Source organism: Lynx canadensis, chromosome C2 (genome assembly GCF_007474595.2).
Source record: "Lynx canadensis isolate LIC74 chromosome C2, mLynCan4.pri.v2, whole genome shotgun sequence".
NCBI classification, from domain to species: Eukaryota; Metazoa; Chordata; class Mammalia; order Carnivora; family Felidae; genus Lynx; species Lynx canadensis.
In genome coordinates this window covers 22789972-22812821 of record NC_044311.2, presented here as the reverse complement: position 1 = coordinate 22812821, position 22850 = coordinate 22789972, and the positions used below count along the sequence as shown (strand labels likewise).

The 22850-nt window shown below is 37.4% G+C and overlaps 1 pseudogene; it reads right to left on the bottom strand.

Moving 5' to 3' along the window:
* Positions 1-10848: 10848 nt before the first annotated feature.
* LOC115524006 lies at positions 10849-11199 on the bottom strand (annotated as a pseudogene).
* Between the last annotated feature and the right edge of the window lie 11651 nt (positions 11200-22850).

The window sequence follows — 22850 nt, the reverse complement described above, 5'->3', positions numbered from 1 at the left end:
AAACTGCGGTATACCCACGCAAAGGAATAGTATTCAGCATATAAAGAAATATGTTCTCAAGCCACCAAAAGATATGGAGGAAACTTAAATGCATATTGCCAAGCGAAAGAAGACAGTCTGCAAAGGCTACACACTGTAGGATTTCAATTATATGACGTTCTGGGAAAGGCAAAACTTTGGATATAATGAAAAGATTACTGTTTGCCAGAGGTTGTGGTGGGGAGAGATGAACAGGTAGAGCATAGGAGGTTTGTAGGATAGTGAAAGTACTCTAAATGATATTACAATTACAGATCACTGGTTGCCAGGGTTTCTGGGGGATGAAGGGATACATAAGTGGAACATAGGAGATATTTAGGACAGTGATTATATTCTGTGTGATATGGTAATGGTGGATGCATGAGACTACACATTTGTCAAAAACTGTGAAATGCAGTCTTTGTTTTATTTTTGAGAAAGAGAGAGCATGCGTGCATAAGCAGGAAAGAGGGGGAGAGGGAAAGAGAGAGAGAGAATCTTGGGCAGGCCTCACACAGCGCAGAGCCCAACACGGGGCTTAATCCCATAGCCCCGGGATCACAACGTGAGCTGAAATCAAGAGTCAGACACTCAGCTGACTGAGCCATCCAGGCATCCTATGAACTGTATTCTTCTTTCTTTGATCAGATTTACCAAAGACTTTGTATTTATTGGTCTTTCCCAATAATGAGATTTGGTTTCATGACCTGGCTTATGCTTTTGTTTTTTTACATGGTTAATCTTCACTTTTCTCTCTTAATTTCTTCCCTTTATTTTTTTTAATATTTCATTGTTATTTTTGTCTACCTTCTTAAAATGAATGCATAACTCATTTCTTTACGGCTTCATAAAAATATATTTAATATTAGAAATTTTCATGTGAGTACCACTTTACAGAATATGGCTACACACACGTGTGTGTGCACACACACACACATTGCTCTCATTATTTATTTCTAAGTATTTGTAATTTCCTGTTGGATTTCCTCTATAATAATAGTTATTTAGAATAAGCATAATTGTTTGCTTCCAGAAAACATGGCTTACATGACTTTTGAATTGAGAAACTTGTTGAAATATACTTGAAGGTCTAATAAAGGGTTAATGTTGGGGAATGTTTCATTGAATTTTGAATGGAATATAAATTATTTTTGCATATATAAAACCTATACATCTATTTCAATTACTTCTTGAATTTCTATTAGTTTTAGTTTAATATGTATCAAAGTTATACTTTTGGGTGCCTGGAGGTTTGTGATTCAATATTTTTCTGATGAATTCTACTTTTTACCAATAAGATTTTATCTCACTTAATACTTTTCACCTTAAATTCTATTTTCTCTGGTATTATAATTGGCACGTGCCTACTCTCAGTGGTTGTGAAATATATCTTTTTCTTGTCCCCTTTTAAAATTGTAATGGCAAAATTGAGAACAAACACAGTTTCAGAGAGGTAATTACAAAACAACTTTTCTTTCTCTCTATGCCTTTAAATCTATTTTAAGGTGTCCCCTGCTTTTCGACAAAGACCAGACACACCATCTAGTTTTTTTATTTTTCTTCAGTAGTAAAACCTTTGGTACTTCAAATCTCCAACATAATCTGGGTTTAATAACTTAAAATGTTTATCCCTGTGTAGGAGACAACTTTTAACCTCCTTAAGTTACCTCTCATCCAACTCAGTCCTTGGGTTGGTGGGAAGCCTGCCATCAGAGGGTGGGCTTTCTTTACTTTTTCTCTTGCTGGCCCTTCTACTCATGCTCCTCCACCTTGCTATTGATGGTCTCTGAATTGAAGTAGGGAGAACCGAGGCAAGGGAGCAGGGAATTTCTGATTTAACTACTACTGTTGTAGCGATCGACCAGTAGAACTCTGTCAACTTAGAAGATGTTTGAATCGGCTTCTTTCTTTTCTAGAGCATGGTTGAGACTCTCAGGTACACTTTCTTTGATGTGGGCAAATCCATCTCTGTTCTACCTGGTTACTTCCCCTTTCTGGGATCTACAGACATTCAGTGATATCTACAGTTGCTCTGTATATGATCCGTCTGTCATCCAGGGTCCTTTTGGATAGAACCTAAGATTATTCCATGCCTGCTCTCTCTTTCACATGGCTCACAGTTAGAGCCTCAGGACACACTTCTGCATCCTTTTCTCTGATATAGGCTGTACTGCAAAGCCTGCCCCTTTACTCCATCCTGAAAGCATTTCACAAACCATGTCTTGTCTTTTAGATTTCTTACAATGGAATCAGATACCCTGTGTCCCTTATATTCTTGGAGGTTCACCTAGTAAGCTCTTCAAGTCATCTTTGTTGAACTCTTTTTCTTTTGGGGGGTGGGGTTCTCCAAAACTTCTCTACTTACTTTCTCTCTAAATCCAATCCTTTTTATCTTTCTTTTGGGCAGAGGATGTAAGGGTCATATAACTGGATTTTGCTCACCTCCTTTGAAAATTTCATTCTGACCCAGAATCTCACCTTGGGACGTCTTAGTGATTTATCTAAAACCATTTTAGCATCTTGTTACATGATCTTCCACATCATTTACTTTGAGGTATGTGTATGTCAGAGTTTTTACATGAAAATAGCACTAGTCAACATTTTCCTCTAGTGTTTTCTAACATACATTGTTTTTGATGAGAAGTGTGATGCCAATTAGATTTCCATTTCTTTGTACAAAACCTGTTTTTATCTTTCCAGAAACTTTAAATTTTCTCATCATCCTCAATGGTTTTAAAATTTTATCCATGAAATAAAATTACTGCCTATATTTTGCTTAATATGAAGTATATCTCAAAAGATGAAAAATCATTTCTTTCTTTCTTTGGAATTACTTTCTACCTTTGCTTTCCTTAATAATTTCCTCTCCTCCATTCTTCCTTTTCCTTTTACTAGAATTTCAAATTTTAGATGGAATGGTGTTGAAATTTATGGATCTCTATTCCATGACAAATACGACTTTTCTGAAATTATACACACACACACACACACACACACACACACACACATAATTATATATCATTTTGGGAGAATTACCCTGTTCAAATGTTCATAAATATCTCTCCAGCAGTGATATTACAATGGGAGTGGAATGTGCTCCTGGACAGAGAGTGCCTGGAATTGGTGTTCTAATTGTGGAAGATTCTACATCCTTCCTGAAAGTTGCCATATCCTTGGATATTAATCAGCTTCTCCCAATCATTTGCTTTTTTAACTTATCCTACTGAATCAAGTCAGAAGGGGATAGGTAAGCTGCCCATATGTTCAGAACATATTTCCTCAATTTATCACGCTCACCACTGTTCTTGTGCCCCCTCCTCCTACTGAATCTTCGAGTCTTAACTTTGAACTTATATAAAACAATTGCCCAAGCTTCTGTATACGTCATGACCTTCAGTTACTGCCATGTATCTAACTCTATCTTTTTTCCATTTATTCAGGAATTTCTGAATATTTCTGCTTCACTGATAACTTTAAAAATTTTTAGACACAGTAATTATTTATTTCTTATAAAATTATCTTTATTATTTTCAGAAGTGTTGAGCAGGAGGAAAGTTAACTACCTGCTATTTGCTATCTTAACCCAGTTTTCCCAGAACACATTCAAGGAGATGGATGGTCTTTTAAGATTGATATTCTAGGCACCAAGTTCAAGACCAACACATTTCATTATTTTTAGTCCTGGAGTCTGACTGTAACACAATAATGATGATGGCCAAGAACAGAGAAGGCCAACATTTGAAATTGACTTTGGCTAAGTCTGGGATGTTATGTTTGCTATTATTTCTTTTTGTCCAGAATAACTAAATAATTGCTTTCATAAAGTGGATAGTTTTCCCTTTTAAAAATACATCAATTGAGTATTGCAAAGCCATGATATTTAAGAGATAAATTGTTTAATTGCATATGAGTAGTTGCATCAGCAAGTTGCATCCACAAAAAAAAAAAAAATTCTGGGGCGCCTGGGTGGCTCAGTCGGTTAAGCGTCCGACTTCAGCCAGGTCACGATCTCGCGGTCCGTGAGTTCGAGCCCTGCGTCGGGCTCTGTGCTGACAGCTCAGAGCCTGGAGCCTGTTTCCGATTCTGTGTCTCCCTCTCTCTGACCCTCCCCCGTTCATGCTCTGTCTCTCTCTGTCTCAAAAATAAATAAATGTTAAAAAATAATTTAAAAAAAAAATTCTGACCTTCAGAAGGAATCATAAAAATCAGAATCATTTTGAGAACTCTAAGATGTTATTTTTCTCTACCAAGTGACTACACTTTTCAAAAACATAAATTAAGCATTTAATGGTCCAAATAAAAAACAGTGTTCTAAGGCTAACTGGTTTGTTCTTTTGAGGATCTGATCTTATATTGTTCAACACAAAAAATTTTCTAGGTACAGTAAAAATACACCAAACTATTATGTGTCACTGTCTTAGAGGATAACTTGGTGCTTTGGAGTAAAAAGCAAATATCTAAAAGTTAACATGCCAGGTCTTGCATGAGTTGATTTTATTGATTCAGTAAAGGTGGTGAAATTTCACCTGCCCTTCTTTCCCCATCATCATTAGCCCAGAAGGAACAAGAGATAAAATGAATAAAGTCTAACTCTCTTTTGTCTCAAACAGTGGGATTGATAGATTTATGACTAGAACTAAAAAGTAGGAGTTTATGCAAAAGACTCTTAATGATGGACTCAACCTTAGATCTTCAGTATCAGAATACTTGTAGGTGGGCAATGGTTCACACATTTCTAGAAAAGAGAAAGGGAATGTAAGAGGGCAAATAATAAACGGATAAAACATATTTGGAGTATGTTTTTAGAGATTGTTTATTTCAAGGCCGTTAGCCAGTGGTCTATGGACTATTAGTGAGAGACTTCTGAAGGTCTGTGACCCACTTGGATTCATATCCAAAATTTTCTGGATGTATGTACATAGGTAGCTTTCATCAGACTCTCAAAAGCCATGCCAGAGTTCACAAATCTATAGCTTTGTTGACATCAATGATCAGTGACCAAGAATCTATAAGTTTGTAGCAATGTGACCAATGACTGAGCTACATTGGTCCCCAAGGAGCCCTATGCTTGTTGACCTCAAGACCATGCATTGCCTTGTATTCCACTTCAGCCATTGTTTGACTCTAAGCATTTTCTTTCTCAGACATATAGACATAAAACAATATAAATTATACTGTCCTGCCCATCTTTAAATGTAACATTTGATACCAAAACTTTAAATTTAGTAAGAGAATAAATCCCAGAAAGGAGAGGAAATAATCTCTGCGGTAGCATTGTCTGTTTCCTATTTTACCTGGAAGGTTTTTATATTAACATCACTTTTATAATTTTTCTAATGCTAAAAAAAAAATGCTCTTGAAAAGTGCACCATCTGTGCTTTGTCTGATTAGCTGGTCCAAATGGAATGGATGTCAAATTCTGAGTTCCTTTTATTTTTATGAAAATAAAAAGAAGCTTCACTTCTAACTCAGCTTTATGAACGAATCAATGAGAAGTCATCTACTGCATAATCTTCCCCCTAGAAAGTGATAAATATTTACAGTATATAATGAGATTTCATGTCAAAAATTGATGGTATTTATTGTGTTTTAATAAAAGCAGATTTGGAAACATTAGTTTTATTAAACAAAAAACAGAATATTGTTTTAAAAATTGCCATTTTCATATTTGCTTTTTCTGTGGAGACCTTATATACAAAGGCAGATTTTTAGCTAACTATATTACTATGGAAATCAGTTCCAACTGAATAGAAATAGTACAAAATAATGAAAACACTAATACATCTTTACACATTGTATTATTCATCTATCAATTACTTTCCCTTTTGTGGGGCTCACTCTTCCAGGTTTGGCTGTTTAACAGTCATATTTTTTTCCAATATTTATTCTCAATTTCTTTCCTCAATCTTGATCCCAAGAATTAACTAAAAAAGAATATTTAAAAGGTCATGTTGTCCTTTCCTGTGCAAATCTGGGAGATAAGGCTGTTACTAACGCATTTTCTAATTTTTTAAGTAAATGTTAAGGGGAACATTTGGTTCTCTTCTGAAAAGCTTTTCACAAACAGGTCAAATATGTTACAGGTGGCAGAACCACAGATGCTCCTTTGCACCTTGTCTGGGTCCCCTAGCTCCTGAGGAAGTGGGTTCAAAAAGATTATCTCTCACCTTGGTTACAGGATCACCTGAAATTTTGAGTTTTAGAAGCTAATTGCTCTCCTCCAGTGAAAAATTTCTTAAGGATTGATCTGGAGAAGGTAAAGTTTCCAACAGCCGATAATGAAAACACATGGCCACAAGTGACTCCCCATCAGGGATTAGAACTCAAATGCTTTTCAGCATCTGGTATAAAATAAGAGAGGCTCGATGACCACAGCAAACTGGAAAGTACAGGCTTACACAGACACTAAGGTTGTCATTGTAAAACAGTAGTGTGCTGGCCAGAAAGAAAAAAAAAACACATCTCTGTGCTAAATTCGGCCAGTGGGACGCGAAATTTTGATCCCCAAACTACACAATATGACAACGTTTAGGGAACTGATTCTATCCCTTCCTCTCTACACTCATTCATTAGTCTCCTGGTTGTAGTCTGATGCATTTCCCCCTCCTCATCAATGTTTTCCTGGCTATTATGTTTATTCCTTCACTGGGGTGTACTTTTCTCTAAATAGATAATACATTCATGTGATTCAGAATGAAAAGAATATGTAAAGTGATGTAGAGTGAAAGCCTTGCTCCCACCCCTGCTTGTGTGTGTCCAGTGCCCTTCCTGATTCCCATTCCCTCACAGACAACTTCTGGTACTGGTTTTTGTGTTTCCACCAATGTCATTATCTCTGTAGGTAAGCTAAATAAGCACACAAATACACATATTTTGTGCCCTCGATTATAGACAAAACATTGCACGTTATACCTACATTTTTCTCTTTCTAAAGCCAGTCACTTAAAAATCACTTTTACCTTAAACACAAATATATAAAAACATGCAAATATATAAACACACACACACACACACACACACACACACACAGCATCAATCTACCCCGATGACCTTTATATAGATCTATGCATAGTGTGTTTCCTCCTTCCTTTTTACAGCTACGTCATATTCCTTTGAAAGGAGATATATAGAGAGATATAGATATATAGATAATTTATGTAATCAGCCCAATGATGGTGGATATTCAAGTAATTTCCAAACATTGTATATTAGAAAAATGCATGCATTATGTTTCATGAATAACAATCTGCATTATTTTGCACATGTACAAACATATCTTTCAAATAAATAAGAGAAATGAGATGGCTGGGTCAAAGGCAAATGTATTTACAGTTTTAACAGATATGGCCAATTACCCTTAGAAACCATACTGGTTTGAGTCAATATCCTTTTTCACCCCATCTAGTCCCACCATCTCTGCAAATGAAGGTGCTATCAAACTTTGGAATACTTGCCAATTTAAAGCTTAAAAAAATAACATTCTAGTGTAGTTTTAATGTGCATTTTCTTATAAAAGTGGGCATCTTCTCATGTGTTTTCAAGCCTGTTATATTTGCTTCTTCATGAGGTATCTGTATATATCTTTGGCTCATATTTTAATAAGGTTATTGATGTTGCTCGCAATTTCTAGTACATTATAAATTGGTGATATTAGCCCTTCATCTGTAAGGTCAGTCAGATATTTATGTACATAAGTCACACTTTAGTGTTTATCTTTTATTGTTGCTAATGGTGATTTCATTTCCCAAGCGCAGTTTTTTTTGTTTTTTTGGTGTTTTTGTTTTTGTTTTTGTTTTGTTAACACAATTGAATTTATCAACCTTTTATTTCATGGCTTCTGGATTTTGAGTCAGAGTAAGGACTTCCTCATGCCAAGGTTATAATGGAATTAACCTATGTTTTCTTCTAGTGTTTTTATTATTTTATATTTTTACATCCTTTTTGAATTTGCTATGGTATATGATATCACATATATATTCAACTGTAAGGGACATTTCACCCAGTTTTCATAGATTAAAGATCCCATCTCTATTATATAATGCATTTGTACATGCACTTGGCTCTATTTCTGGAATTCTATCCAACTGGTTTGTTTTTCTATTATTCATAAATGCCAGAGTGTTTTAATGATGTTTTCATATATGAAAGGGCTTAGCCCACCACTTGTGCTTTCCCATATGAAAATTCTTCTTGGTCATTTTGGTTTTTATTTTCTCCAAATGAACTTTATCAGCTTTTCTAGTTTTTTTAATTGATATTTTTATTGGGATCATAAAAAATTAATTCACATGGGAAGATTGGATATATTTATGATATAGAGTACCCTACCAAGAACATAGTCTCTTTTTCCATTTCTTCAGGGTTTTTCTGCATGTATCCTTCAGGAGCTTTTTAATATGTCCTTTATATATATATATGCTACACATTTCCTGTGAGATTTATTTTTAGTTTTTTCACTTTCTATTAATATTTCTTTGGTACGTAAGTTTTTGCTTCTTTTATATAATCTTTTTTAAAATGTTTTTTAATGTTTATTTTAGAGAGACACAGACAGACAGAGCATGAGGAGGGGAGGGGCAAAGAGAGGGAGACACAGAATCTGAAGCAGGCTCCAGGCTCCAGGCTCCGAGCTGTCAGCACAGAGCCTGACAAGGGGCTCAAACTCAAGACCTGAGTTCATGACCTGAGCTGAAGGCAGCCGCTTAACCAACTGAGCCACCCCAGTGCCCCTTCTTTTATATAATATTTATAAATTGCACTAAGAAAGCAATTTATTTCCACAGCAAGTAAAATCTGGCTTTGGAGCTGAGATAGAGGCAAAAATAGGTAGATACACAGTTGTAAGATTATCAATAGGAAACTTGTATCTATTCTTACATGTTTATCGTTTTTCAATCCAAAATGAATGTTAACCTTTATCAAATGCCTTTGCAGATGCTTAGTTATGATCATATATTTCCCCTTAAATGTATCAATGTGATAAAGGATATTAATAGACGCCCTAATATAAAACCATCCTTGCATCTCTTCAGTGGAACCCAGTTCTTCTCTGGTATATTGTTTAATTGTTCCATTAGCTAATGTTTTATTGAGAATGTTTACATTGATGTGCATAAGTGATCATGTTCTTTAGCATTCTTTTTTGTACAATATTTGTTAGATTTTGATATCTGTATTCATTACAAAATATTTCAGATTTTTTTTCTAATGCTCTGGAAAAGTTTAAATTATTAACTTATCTTCTCATTAAGGTTTAGTAGACTTCTTCAATGAACCTCTTCGGGTCTGGTGTTTTTGGTAGTGGCTCTCTTCTATGGAACCAGTCCATTTAAATTCTCTATTTTATCCTGAGATAAGTTTTGGAATATTTTGTATTCCTGAAAATAAAACATTGCATAAAGTTTTCAAATTTATTTAGATATTGCAGCAAAATGATTTTACTGAGCTTTAGATTTTTTTTTTCAACGTTTATTTATTTTGGGGACAGAGAGAGACAGAGCATGAACGGGGGAGGGGCAGAGAGAGAGGGAGACACAGAATCGGAAACAGCCTCCAGGCTCTGAGCCATCAGCCCAGAGCCCGACGCGGGGCTCGAACTCCCGGACCGCGAGATCGTGACCTGGCTGAAGTCGGACGCTTAACCGACTGCGCCACCCAGGCGCCCCTAAATTTCCTCTGTTTCTCAGAATATTCTCCCTCTCTTTTAACATTTCTTACTTTTGCTATTGAGGTTTTCCCTCTCTCTCTCTCTCTCTCTCTCTCTCTCACTCTCTCACTCTCTCTGTCTCTGATGAGATTAACAATCTATCAGTTTTTTTAATAGAAGCTTATAAATAAAAGCTAAAGAAATTTTTTAAAGTAAAAACTTAAAAAAATAAAATTTACCATTGTTCTATTTTTTAATTAGTTAATTCATATTGCCATACTAATGCCACATAGCAAAGAACCACAAAATCTCCATGGCACTGTCACTCTTGAACTTCAACGTTGCCTGGGGCAGTTTCTTTCCAGGTCTTGGTGGTTGAAGACGCTCTGTGTCATGCCTTCGACTGTTTGTGCATCTCTCTTCTAGGTTTCTCTCTTCCTCCTCCAGAACCGACAGGCTACTTAATGCATGTTACTTTGAAGGCAATTGCAGACGCGCAAGATTTTTACGCGGCTGCACGTGAGTGCTGCAAGCCTAGAATGCATCCCATCTACCGGCCCCCCATCTGCCAAAGAAATCCACATGGCAGAGCACAAAGGCAAGAGGGAGCAGACAATACAGAGAGAGTTGAAAGTGGGACCAATATTCAATCTACCAAACTTCCTCAACTTTTCTTAGGCTAATGAATTTCATTTTCTGGCCTCTAAATTTTGAATTGGGTATCTATTCACGACTCCATTTTTTTTTTACAGTAAACTTTATTTCCATTGACTTGTCACTTGACATAATTTCCAAGTATGTCTGTGCCCTAAGATGAGCCAAAGAACAGAAATCCTAAATCTCAAAAAAATTTTTTCATACTGTTCTGAGTAGGGCATTTTATCCCTTGGAACGTTACCTATAGATACAGAAAGAAGAGATAACATCAACACACAAGAATCCAACTGTGTGAAACTACAACAATATGCTTTTGGGTTATATACCACCCATCTCTTTAAGGTTGTAATGATAACGACTGCTTTTTTTCTCCTGTAAAGTTCAAAGTTCAGTGTCATTTGTTTTGTTTTGTTTGTTTGTTTTTTAAGTAAAATATCAGAATATGTGAGAATGCTGCACTTACTTCTTTTAATACACTAAAAAGAGTGGAAGTTTTTAAATTCTTCATGACTCCAAGCTGGGACACGACTACTACTGACGGGATCTATTCAACACACTAATTCCAAGGTGAGGGACCATCAGCAAACTGGCACCCGCGACTAAGCCCGCAGGCATACATTTTCCAGAGTGGTGGAATCTCATTCCCATAATGCCAGCTAAGGTGCCAGGTGTAGCTAGGAAAACCCAAATGTTCCTCAGATCCCGAGACAGCTGATAAGCACCCAGGTCTGCCAAACCACCAAAAAGAAGCCCGGCAGTCACTGAGGGGACGCTACCTGCTTTTGCATAGCCAATGATCCCACCAGAAGCAACCGGTGATGCGGAGCCAAAGCCAATCCAGTGCAAAAAGGCACTGGTGGGATGGAGTCCTTCTGCATTGTTCTCTGTCACTCTGACCAGGCAGAATACACCAGGTATGCGTCCAACAGCTTCCTGGAAGCTCTGCACTGGTCCACAGGGGTGCAGAAGCCCCGTGACTCCATTTTTTTTACGGAGGTAAGTGTTCTAGGATGATGAATTTGCCTAAAAACCCCATTTGAACTGCATCCCATAGATTCTGAAGTGTTTTTATTACATTTTTTTCTATATGACGCAATTTCATGTTTTATTTCCTCTTCAATCCAGACTTTAAGAAAATGTTATTACAAATTCCAGGTAAGAGGGTCTTTCTGTTGTCCAGTTTCATTGTATGGTGATTGCAGATGGTTGGACCTAAGATTCCTATTTATTTTTAATTTAGAATAGTTTAAAGATTTTCTGGTGGCCCAATATATGGCCAATTTTCCCAAATATTCCAAGGCGTATTCAAAAGTAATAAAGTACAGAATTACCTTATCAATTAGCTCTACCTTATTATTTATGTTATTTCAATATTCAATATACTTAATTATTTTCATCCACCTGATCTGACATGGACCAAGAGAGGTGAATTCATGTCTCCCACTAGTGTTTTTATGTCTATTTCTGCTTTTATCACCTGTAATTTATGCTTTATGAATGTTTGGTGCACAGATATTCATAACTGTAATATGCCCATTGTGAGTTACATACTTCTGCACTATTAGGCTTTCTTTCTTAATACTGTTTGTCTGAAGTCCCTGGTTTATTTTTATTTTCTGGTCTACCCTTCTTTTTTTTTTATTTTTTTTAAATTTTTTTTTCAACGTTTTTATTTATTTTTGGGACAGAGAGAGACAGAGCATGAATTGGGGAGGGGCAGAGAGAGAGGGAGACACAGAATCGGAAACAGGCTCCAGGCTCTGAGCCATCTGCCCAGAGCCTGACGCGGGGCTCGAACTCACAGACCGCGAGATCGTGACCTGGCTAAAGTTGGACGCTTAACCGCTTAACCGACTGCGCCACCCAGGCGCCCCTGGTCTACCCTTCTTAATTCTTTTCTTTTCAGACTTACTGAAGTACCTTGTTTTAGATGAGTCTGTGCCATAGAGCACAGAATTATGTTGTATAATCCATCCAGGAGCTTCATTACTTTTAAAAACTAAGGTAAGCCTAATTAAAAAAAAAAAACAACTAAGTTAAGCCTTTAAAAAATAAAATAAAATAAAATTTTTAAAAAGCTAAGCCTTTTAACAGGTGACTTACTGATATAAAAGTTATGTTTCACCTTTGTTCCATCATATTATGGATTGCATTGTATCATTTTAAAGATATTCTTTCAGGGGCGCCTGGGTGGCGCAGTCGGTTAAGCGTCCGACTTCAGCCAGGTCACGATCTCGCGGTCCGTGAGTTCGAGCCCCGCGTCGGGCTCTGGGCTGATGGCTCAGAGCCTGGAGGCTGTTTCCGATTCTGTGTCTCCCTCTCTCTCTGCCCCTCCCCTGTTCATGCTCTGTCTCTCTCTGTCCCAAAAATAAATAAACGTTGAAAAAAAAAATTAAAAAAAAAAAAAAAGATATTCTTTCATTATAAACTCTATTTCCTTTGCTTTTTGTGTATTGTTTGTCTACTATTCAAGTTCTGTGTTTTTGCCTTTAGTTGTTACCTTTATAATAATTTTATATTAGACCTTTACTCATACACTTCTTTCAACTAAATCTCCAAGTTCCCTACTATAAATAGTGATTAAAAATTAGGATGTTTCTTCTTCCTTTTCCCTGTCTACCCTTGTCTCTCTCACCTGACTTTAGTTACTAATAGTATTTATTTTTAATAAATTAAATGAGACCATCAACATATCCAGTTTCTGATCTCCTTTTTCCCTCACCTATCCAATTTTTGTTAGTTATATCATTTCTACATAATGAAGACATATAACATTTATATTTCATTCTGACATCTCAATCTCCATATTTTTTTTCTACAGGTAAATATATTCAATATTTACTCCCAGTACTTTTGACACTGCTTACCTAGTTACTTCTTAGTTGGCCTAAATTCATTGTCTAATAATTTCTTCCAGAAGGACTCAATGGCATAATAGCCTCTCAGCTTTTGCATGGTCAGAACTGTTCACAGAAGAGACTTTATATATCAAATAAAATGTGGTTGGTTAAACAATCTTTGGCTTAAGTATCTTATTGTTTCTTGTACTGAATGTTAATAAGAAGAAATACAGGGCTAGTATTTTGTTCTAGGAATTTTTGTTTTTTTCCTGGATGCTGCTGCAGTGGTGGCTCCTTCTTCGTTTTTAGAGTCCAAGTATAAGTCCTAGAGTTGACCATACTGGATCCATTTTCCTGGTTTGCCGGTATCCATTTTTAAAATGTTAAACTTAGGGTTCCTGGGTCGCTTAGTCAGTTAAGTGTCCGACTTCGGCTCAGGTCATGATCTCATGGTTTGTGGGTTCGGGCCCAGCGTTGGCTCTGCGCTGGCAGTGTGGAGCCTTCTTGGGATTCTCTCTCTCTCCCTCTCTCCCTGTCCCTCCCCTACTTGCGCGTTCTCTCTCTGTCTCCCTCTTCCTCTCTCAAAATAAATAAATAAACTTTTTAAAAAATGTGAAACTTGGGGCGCCTGGGTGGCGCAGTCGGTTAAGCGTCCGACTTCAGCCAGGTCACGATCTCGCGGTCCGTGAGTTCGAGCCCCGCGTCGGGCTCTGGGCTGATGGCTCGGAGCCTGGAGCCTGTTTCCAATTCTGTGTCTCCCTCTCTCTCTGCCCCTCCCCCGTTCATGCTCTGTCTCTCTCTGTCCCAAAAATAAATAAACGTTGAAAAAAAAAAAATTAAAAAAAAAAATGTGAAACTTTGCTCAAGCCCTATGATCTTAGAAAACAGCAAGTTTACAAAAATCCTCCCCCGCAACTCTTGGGTTCTAGGAAATTGCTTATGGGAAAGAACGGCCATTCCATGCATGACTTAGATATGACTCACAGATTCCTCCTTATCTACCTGTGACTGGGCAACACAGACCTCCAAAATTCCCATTCTTTGCTTCATAAATGATTAGCTGTACTGTTTTGTCCTCACTGATCAGTGATGAATAAAATACCTGCTAACTAAACTCTGGTTAATTCTCTCTCCTTCCCCCAGGTATCTGAACTTTGACCCACCTTCTGCCTAAGTCAGCACACAACCCCTCTTTAATGGCCTGCATGACAATAGAGTGAGTTCAGAGTAAAATATCCTGATTTATTGTCTGATCATAGACATTTCTGCTCCTTCGCAGAGAAACTTAAGTCTTGCTTTCATCCTAGATGCTACTTATGAAAATTTGCATGGTTGTCATTTACATTCAAATCCTCAAACTCTCTGGAATTCGATTATGTCCCCTGGGATTAAAGACAGAAGCAGATGAAGGCTGGAGGAAGCATAGTGAAGAACTGAGGGCCCCTTTGCTGGGGTCCATCTTTATCCAGTTTCCTTGTGTACTCTCTACTCGTTCTTTGCCATTCTCCCATTTCCTGAAAACTTTATCTCCCCTCAGTGGTAAGAAAACTGAATCTGACTGATTTCTGAATTTTTTTATCTCAAACCTAAAACAAGATTTTTGAAAAGCAAAACTTTTTTCTTTCTCCAGCTTTACTGCATCATCCTCCTTTCCACTAATCAATACCAATGAGGAGGCACACCATGCTTGTGTGTGAGGTAACGAAGTAGGAAGTAGGAATGATGGGGGAAAAGACAGAATAGTATCCTCTGTGGCTGTGAGTAGGGAACTATTTTTATTCATATAATAGAAGTGTCTTGAGTCATCTGCAGTCACATCAAACAGATCTCAAGTGAGTCTAGGGAGTGGTGTCTCCCGGCGACATCCTAGAACATCTCAAGGCCAAGTTTTATAGGCAGTAAGTTGTGGAGTGAACCCATCCCAGATCTTCTACTGAAAACATCTGGCCAAATGTTTACCAGTTATTTTCTTCCTGCCATTCTTTTTTATTTTCTTCAAATACCCAAGATACAGCTTACTAGCTATTCAGTTGTCCGTTAATAACTTATTTTCAACCCAGAATTGCATCGTTCTCTTCCTTTTATGACGGAAAATATTTATACCTCTCCAAGTCGCTGTTCCTTCATCTATAAAATGGGGATTATCATATGTCCTTCATAGGTGTCATATGTATGACCCTATCATGAGAATATGCTGAGATTGAAGATCTGATCCCACTGTGAAGATCAGAAATGACCATATTGATATCAGTTATAATTGTTTACAGTATATAGTAATTTTCATGTTATAGAAATATTTGTAGGGGCACCTCGGTGGCTCAGTTGGTTAAGCATCCAACTTCGGCTCAGGTCACGATCTCACGATTCATGAGTTCTAGCCCTGCATTGGGCTCTGTGCTGACAGCTCAGAGCCTGGAGCCTACTTCACATTCTGTATCTCCCTCTCTCTCTGCCCCTCCCCAGCTCTCTCTCTCTCTCTCTCTCTCTCTCTCTCTCTCTCTCTCTCAAAAATAAGTAAACATTTTCAAAATGTTTTTTAAAAAAGAAAAGACATATTTGTAAATGAGTCTGAAGAAACCTACAAACTACAAAGAAAAACACTGGGAATGGTAGTTTTCCTGAAGCCCCTAAGACGTTGCCCTTCCTTCCCTGGAGCCATACACACCATATTCCTGGATTCTGTCTCAAACAGGTACTCATCTAGCCTCACTTTGCAATTCAGTTATCATTATAATAATATGATTAGGCTCAGTTGGCTGAGGTAGTTAGGGCTGCGACGTCTGTATTCAGCAAAGCAATACTATCAAATGACTGATAGCTCAGTGAGCAGCAGGGGTAAGGTTAGCATCTGTACTTTAGCCCTGCCCCCTAAAGTCTAACCCTCACTGGGAAATTCCTACCTCAGAGAGGGCCTGCTTCTGCTTGTTCTGGCCCTTCTGAAAGAATGATCGGGGAGTGGAGGGGTTATTTTGTTGTGGTTTCTGTACGTTTATTTTCAGTAGGAGCTGAGGAAAGGGGAAGGGAAGCCTGGAAACCAGCATGAGGTTTCTTTCTGATCCTGGGCGAGTGGACATCCTCATACCTGCATGGCTGTTTGATGTCCATCATCGTGGCGGGTCACTGACTCATTTCACCCAACTGGCTGACAGAGCCCCGTGTTGTCAGGGAACCCAATTCAGGACCGTCTAGTCTGGGAGCAAAACAAAACACATCTTTGAGTCAAAGGACAGAAGGAGAGCTGCAGTTACCTGCTGATTTTTTTTTAATAAGGTTTTTCCTGCAAGCAGGTGGAAGGATATACCTTACAGGGCTCCTGTGATTGGCTCTCAGCCAGTTGCATGCATTTTTCACAGCTGGCATCAAGATAAACTAATTTTTTTACTAAATTGACCCCTATTACTTTCATTTTCATAGCTTGCAACCAATTGATGGGATGCAATTTAATATAATGCAATTAATGTTGCAGCATCCTCCATAACAAAGCATCAAAAAAATGAGATAAAATCTTGAAGTGCCCACCAGTACAGGTGAGGGAATGGATATAGGAAACATAGAAGACAACATGACCCTAAGGAAGAAAGACAGCTCTAAGAAATATAAAAAGAATTTCTGCTGCCTATGCTGAAAAAGAGATTAGGAAAAATAAGACAACAAATGATCAATAATTACTTCACCAAGATGCTTCTAAACATTCAAGAAACCTTCGCAAAGGAGGCAACATGTACGTTGGGTTTATATCCGTTTGGACCCATATATTTCTACTTAATTCAATAGACTATAATTCCTAGCATTATTTTTGTTCATGGTCAAATCGTTCCAGATTTTGGACATGAGTAGCCCCTTCCGTCTGGTCTTGGCATCCTCTTGTCAGATCTCCAACGTTCTTTGAGTAGGTGCTGACTTTCTTGAACAACTCATTTTGTACTTTTTTAGCTTAAGCACTGGAATTAAATCTTTCCTCCAGGGAGCCCTGGTACTTTTTAGTGGAGAATGATATTTGGGAGGCAATATCTGAGTACTGGCTGTGGTCACGGCTACTAGAATTTCATTGCTTTCAACCTCTCTCAGTGTTCAGAGCTGGGAAAACAACAAAAAATACAAACACATACACATACACACACACACACACACACATACACACACACATTTATTCCTGTGTCTACCTATTTATATATTGAAAACAACGAATTTGCCTGGTAATTCTAATTCCACTTCAACACTCCCATGTTCATTCTAGCTGTCTCCCTTCCATAATTATAACGGCAGCAGAGGAAAATCTGGCACCTATTATCATCAATATATATTTACGTATTTGCTCAGAGAACACACAATTATTTCAGAATTATTTATCCATACCACTGTGAAGATCATTCCTACTAAGTAGAGTTCAATTTTCCTTTTTTTAGAGTAAAATTTATAATCAGTAAAATATGCACATGTTAAGTGTACAATTCAATAAATTCTGGCAAATGCCTGCATCCATGTAACTCACACTGCTAGTATGACATAAAAAGTTTCACCATTGTAGAAAGGTCTCTGGTCTCTGCTGGGTAAATCCCTTGTCCCATTGGATTAGGGTTTTCTATTCTAGAATTTCATACATATGAAATCATATAATGTTCATTCTCTCGTATCTGGCTTCATTTGCTCAGTATGAAGATTTATCCAGGTTGTAGGAGTCAAGAATTTTTCATTTTCATTGCTCAATATTATTTCATCGTATGAATATATCAAAGTTATTTACCTGCACTTTGATAGGCATTTGGGTTGTTTCTAATTTTGAATCTGAATAAAGCTGCTAGGAACATTTATCATAAAGTCTTATGTGGACACATTTTCTCATTTCTTTTGGATTAATTCCTAGGGGTGAAATTATTAGATCATAGGGAAGATATATATTCAACTTAAAAAAAAAACCAACCATTTTCCAAATTGATCGCACTCTATTACACTCCATCATTAACGTGTGAGAATTCACATTGCTCCATATTCTTGCCAACATTTAGTGTTGTTGTTCTTTTTAAATTTAACCACTCTGCTAATAAACATGTAGTACTTCTTTGTGACTTAATTGCATCTTCCTGCTAACTAATGATGTTGAATTTTTTCTTCATTTATTTATTGGCCTGTTCAGATCTTTTTTCTGAAGCCTCTGTTCAGATCTGTTTTCATTGAATTGTTTATCTTTTTATTATTCGGTTATAGGATACAAGTTCTTTCTCCGGCCAGATGTATGTTTTGTAAATGATTTCTCCCAGCATACCCTCATTTTATGAAGCTACTTTCATAGGTTTTCTTTCATAAACTTTGTAAGTTTAGACCCATCTCAAATTAACATTCAGCATGCTATAGAGGTTAAAGTTCATTTATTTCCATGTGGATATCAAGTTGCTCAGGCATCGTTTATTGAAATCTTTCAGTGCTGTTATGAAAAATGAGTTGAGTGTGCAAGTGTGGGTGTATTTCTCGATTCTCTGTTCTGTTTTATTTAACGACCTTTTTATAAATACCCCACTATCTTTATTTTTTTAATGTTTATTTATTTTTGAGAGACAGAGCATGAGTGGGGGAGAAGCAGAGAGAGAGGGAGACACAGAATCCAAAGCAGGTTCCAGGCTCTGAGCTGTCAGCACAGAGCCCAATGTGGAACTAGAACTCACAAACAGCTAGATCATGACCTGAGCTGAAGTAGGACGCTTAAACCACTGAGCTACCCAGGTGCCCCATCCCACTGTCTTTAAATGTAGCTTCATAACAAATAAGTCTTGAAGTCGGGGAAGCTCTTCTGTATTATATTATTTTCCCTTCTTAGGATTGTTTTGACTATTCTAGGTTATTTGCACTTCCATATAAATTTTGGAATAGCTTATCAATTTATAAAATAAAAAACTTTGGGGATTATGATTTGGCCTGTTTTGAATCTGTACAACCTGGGGAGAATTGATATCTTGACAACCTAAGTCTTTTACCTATTAACATGGTATAATTGTTTCTTTAATTTCTCCCATTAATCTTTTGTGGATTCAGTGTGGAGTTTTTTTTTTTTTATGTGTTGCTAAATTTATCCTCAAGTATTTTATGGTTTGGGTGCTATTTTATGTTTTATTTTTTAAAGATTTTTTATTTTTTATTTTATCTTTTCTATAAATTTTTTCTGTGTGGTTTTTTTTTTTTTTTTTTTTTTGCTTATTTATTTATTTTTGAGTGAGAACACATAAGCAGGGGAGGGGCAGAGAGAGAGAGAGAGAGGGAGACACAGAATCTGAATCAGGCTCCAGGCTCCTAGCTGTCAGCACAGAGCCCAACGGGGCTCCAACCCACAAACTGTGAGATCATGACCTGAGCCACCCAGGCACCCCAAGATTTTTTATTTTTTTACGTAATCTCTACACCCAACATGGGGCTTGAATTTACAACCCTGAGATCAAAAGTCACACGCTCCACCAACTGAGCCAGTCAGACTTCCTGGATTTGGTGCTATTTTAAATGCGTCTTTAAATTTTTTATTTTCCAGATCTTTGTTCTTAGTATGTTAACTAGGTTTACTGTGACCCTGATAAATTCACTGTTAAGGCTAGTAGATGTTTTGTATATTATTTAGGATTCACTACGCGGACAACCATGTCATCTGAAAAAATTGACAGTTTGAATTCTTTCTTTTAATCTCTATGTTCCCTGCCTTATTTCACTTTCTCAAACTTCTATTACAATATAGAAGAGAAGTGATGAGAGAGAATGTCCTAGCCTTGATCATTTTCTTAAAGAGACAGTATAACCTCTTAAAGACAAAAATGTGGGTGCCCCTGGGTGGATCTGTCAGTTGAGCTTCTGACTTCAGCTCAGGTCATGATCTCATGGTCCGTGGGTTCGAACCCCGCGTCGGGCTCTGTGCTGACAGCTCAGAGCCTGGAGCCGGCTTCCGATTCTGTGTCTCCCTCTCTCTGCCCCTCCCCTTCTTGCACCCTTTCTCGCTCTCAAAAATAAAGAAACATTAAAAAAAAATTTTTTTTAAAGAGAAAATGTGGAACTCCTAAATTTTCCTGCAATCTTTGTACAGAACTCATGCTAGTTGCCTCTGTACTGTTCTAATATTAGTATATATGTTGCCAAAACAAGCACGTATTTCTTCTTTAAGTCTGCAGCTTCCTTGAGGGCGAAACTTATGATTGAGACATCTTTCTAATTCAGGCACCCAACATAATGCCTGAAACATGTAAGAATTCCAAAAAGCAAAAAACCAAGATTAATTTAAAAGAAAAAAGACCATTTTTAAGAGATAACTCTAATAAGAATATAAGACCTTATTTCCCAGATTTAGTTCCATGAAATACTAGTTCTGAGAGACGACACGTGTTAATTAAAAAAAAAAAAAATCTTTTGAGAAATACATTTGGGGGATTCTAGATTAGATGAGGAATCAGATTTGTCTATGTAATAGAGTAGATACTTTATACGTGCATCTCATTCGTATAAAATTCAATGATATTCCCGTGTAACTAAGTGCCTTTATCATCCCCATTTCTAACAATGTGTCAAAAATAATAATGTGAACTTTCCAGTTACAGGTGACTCAATCTTTTCCAGTTGAAGATCTCCTCACTGAGGTAAATGTTCACTCAATTTAAAGTTTAAACTCTCCTTCAAGCAATTCTTCTCCTCCAGATGGTCTTGCATAACTTCCTTTCCAAAACAATGTCCAGCACTGGGGTAGATGACTTCTGGGCTTCCTCTTGTTGAATTCTGGTGGAGGTCTCGCTTGGCTCACCTAACTCTGGGCACTGACCTTTTCTCTGACTCCATCTACTTCTTCGGTGTAACTTATTGTTTGTTCTCCCAGCAAAATCAAAAGTCTTGAGAACCTCATCGTCATTCTTACCTCTGGGTATCTTGCTTCTCCTTGGCTTCCATTGACACTAAATTCTCTGCTGTTCACCTACAACTTCTTTCTGTGTTACTGTTTTTCATAGGAGATCACCTTGCCATTTACTTTGGTGACCCATAGCAGATCCAGTCTCATTTCCCAACTATTGTCAGTTGCCTCAAAGGGAGCACGGAAGAAAATGTTCGAGCCTTCCATGTCAAATATCTGTCATGGGAAATTTGGCAAAATTCCCTGCTGTTTTCTGCCTACATATGTGTACAATCTTTTCTCTATTCCACTGTGACCTTCCCGAATTCGTACGAGGATCTTGCAAGTCAGGGTCCTTTCAGAGTTACAATTGGTAAAGGGAATGCACCCACCCTAAGGTTTCCACTTCTCTTTTAACTTGCCTGGGGGCTTTTTATCTCACTTCTCTGGCAGCCCTTGGACGAAGACCCATGGAGGTCGAGGCACTGGGTCTCTGACAGATCCAGGCTGCTTCTTTATCCTCTACCAATCCCTTCCAAATATCTCCTCTCCCCTTCAGGAAAAGTATCATGTTCCTTTCTCAGCCTCGTAGGCATTCTTCAGACACTAATTATTTTCTGATTAACCTCCCAACATTTTTTGGGTAAAATTTAACGATCTGTTATTCCATTAAGCCTGGATATGTATAAGATCCTTTTGATATGCATAAGATCTTTTGGAATTTATAAATCCATTCTCTCTCAGTAAAGCTGGGATTTCAAGAAATTTTCTAGTCTTGGTGCTCACCGTCCCTTTTGGAAGTTGAATATTGAATATTAACTCTTTCTTTCCAAATTCCTGCTATCCTGTAATTATTCTAATTTTGCCTAAGGCACTGGGTACTTCAGATTAAACAGCATGGTGATCATGGTTCGTGCGGAAGAGAAAAGCACATTACAATCTTCGTGTTACTCAGGACTTCTCAAAAGCTTTTAATGTGCAAACGGATCTTTGGACTCTACAAGCATGAAGGGTGTGGCCTATCGAATTTCCAACTTATTTGAACACAGATCATTTTTCTTTAAAGAACGTCTGCCAGACCAATATTCCATTGGAAATACTGTGAGGAGTAAAAGGAACATTGCGAAACAGGAAAAACTGGAACCAAGGATCCCAGCTAAGAGATTACTTCATTTGTCCGGAAGTGATGGGGATCTGAACTGGAGAAATGGCAATAGCCATGAGCCTGGACAGGTTCAATAAGTATTTAGAAAATGAAATTACATGATCTGGTGAGAGTATTTATGCTAATGAAATAGAATCCTAGATATTCCTATCTAACAATATGTTTTGTAAGTTTTTACGTTTCACAAAAGCACCTAGATGAAAACCAAAGGCATATCTATATGAAATAGATATTTATGGAGTAGATGTGGAAAAGAAACATATTTCCTTTGGGTTGAACTTTAAGGGAAATTTTCCTAAGATGCCCAGTTATGTTTATTCTGCCCCTCTTAGTCCATAAGATGTTTTAGAAGTCTTTCTGACTCATTAAGACATGTAAAAACAGACCTACCAGAATAAGAAAGGTTGAAAAAAAAAATCACCAAATGAGCAGTTCAGTGAAATTCTAGATCCAAAGCAATTTCAATATTTTAAGCATCAAATATTTTTTAAATGTGTTTTTATCTTATTTTTTGAGAGAGAGCGAGAGAGCTGGGGAGGGACACAGAGAGAGGGAGAGAGGAAATCTCAAGCAGGCTCCATGCTGTCATCACAGAGCCGGACATGGGGCTTGAATTCATGAACCATGAGATGATGACCTGAGCCGAAATCAAGAGTCAGGCACCTAACCGACTGA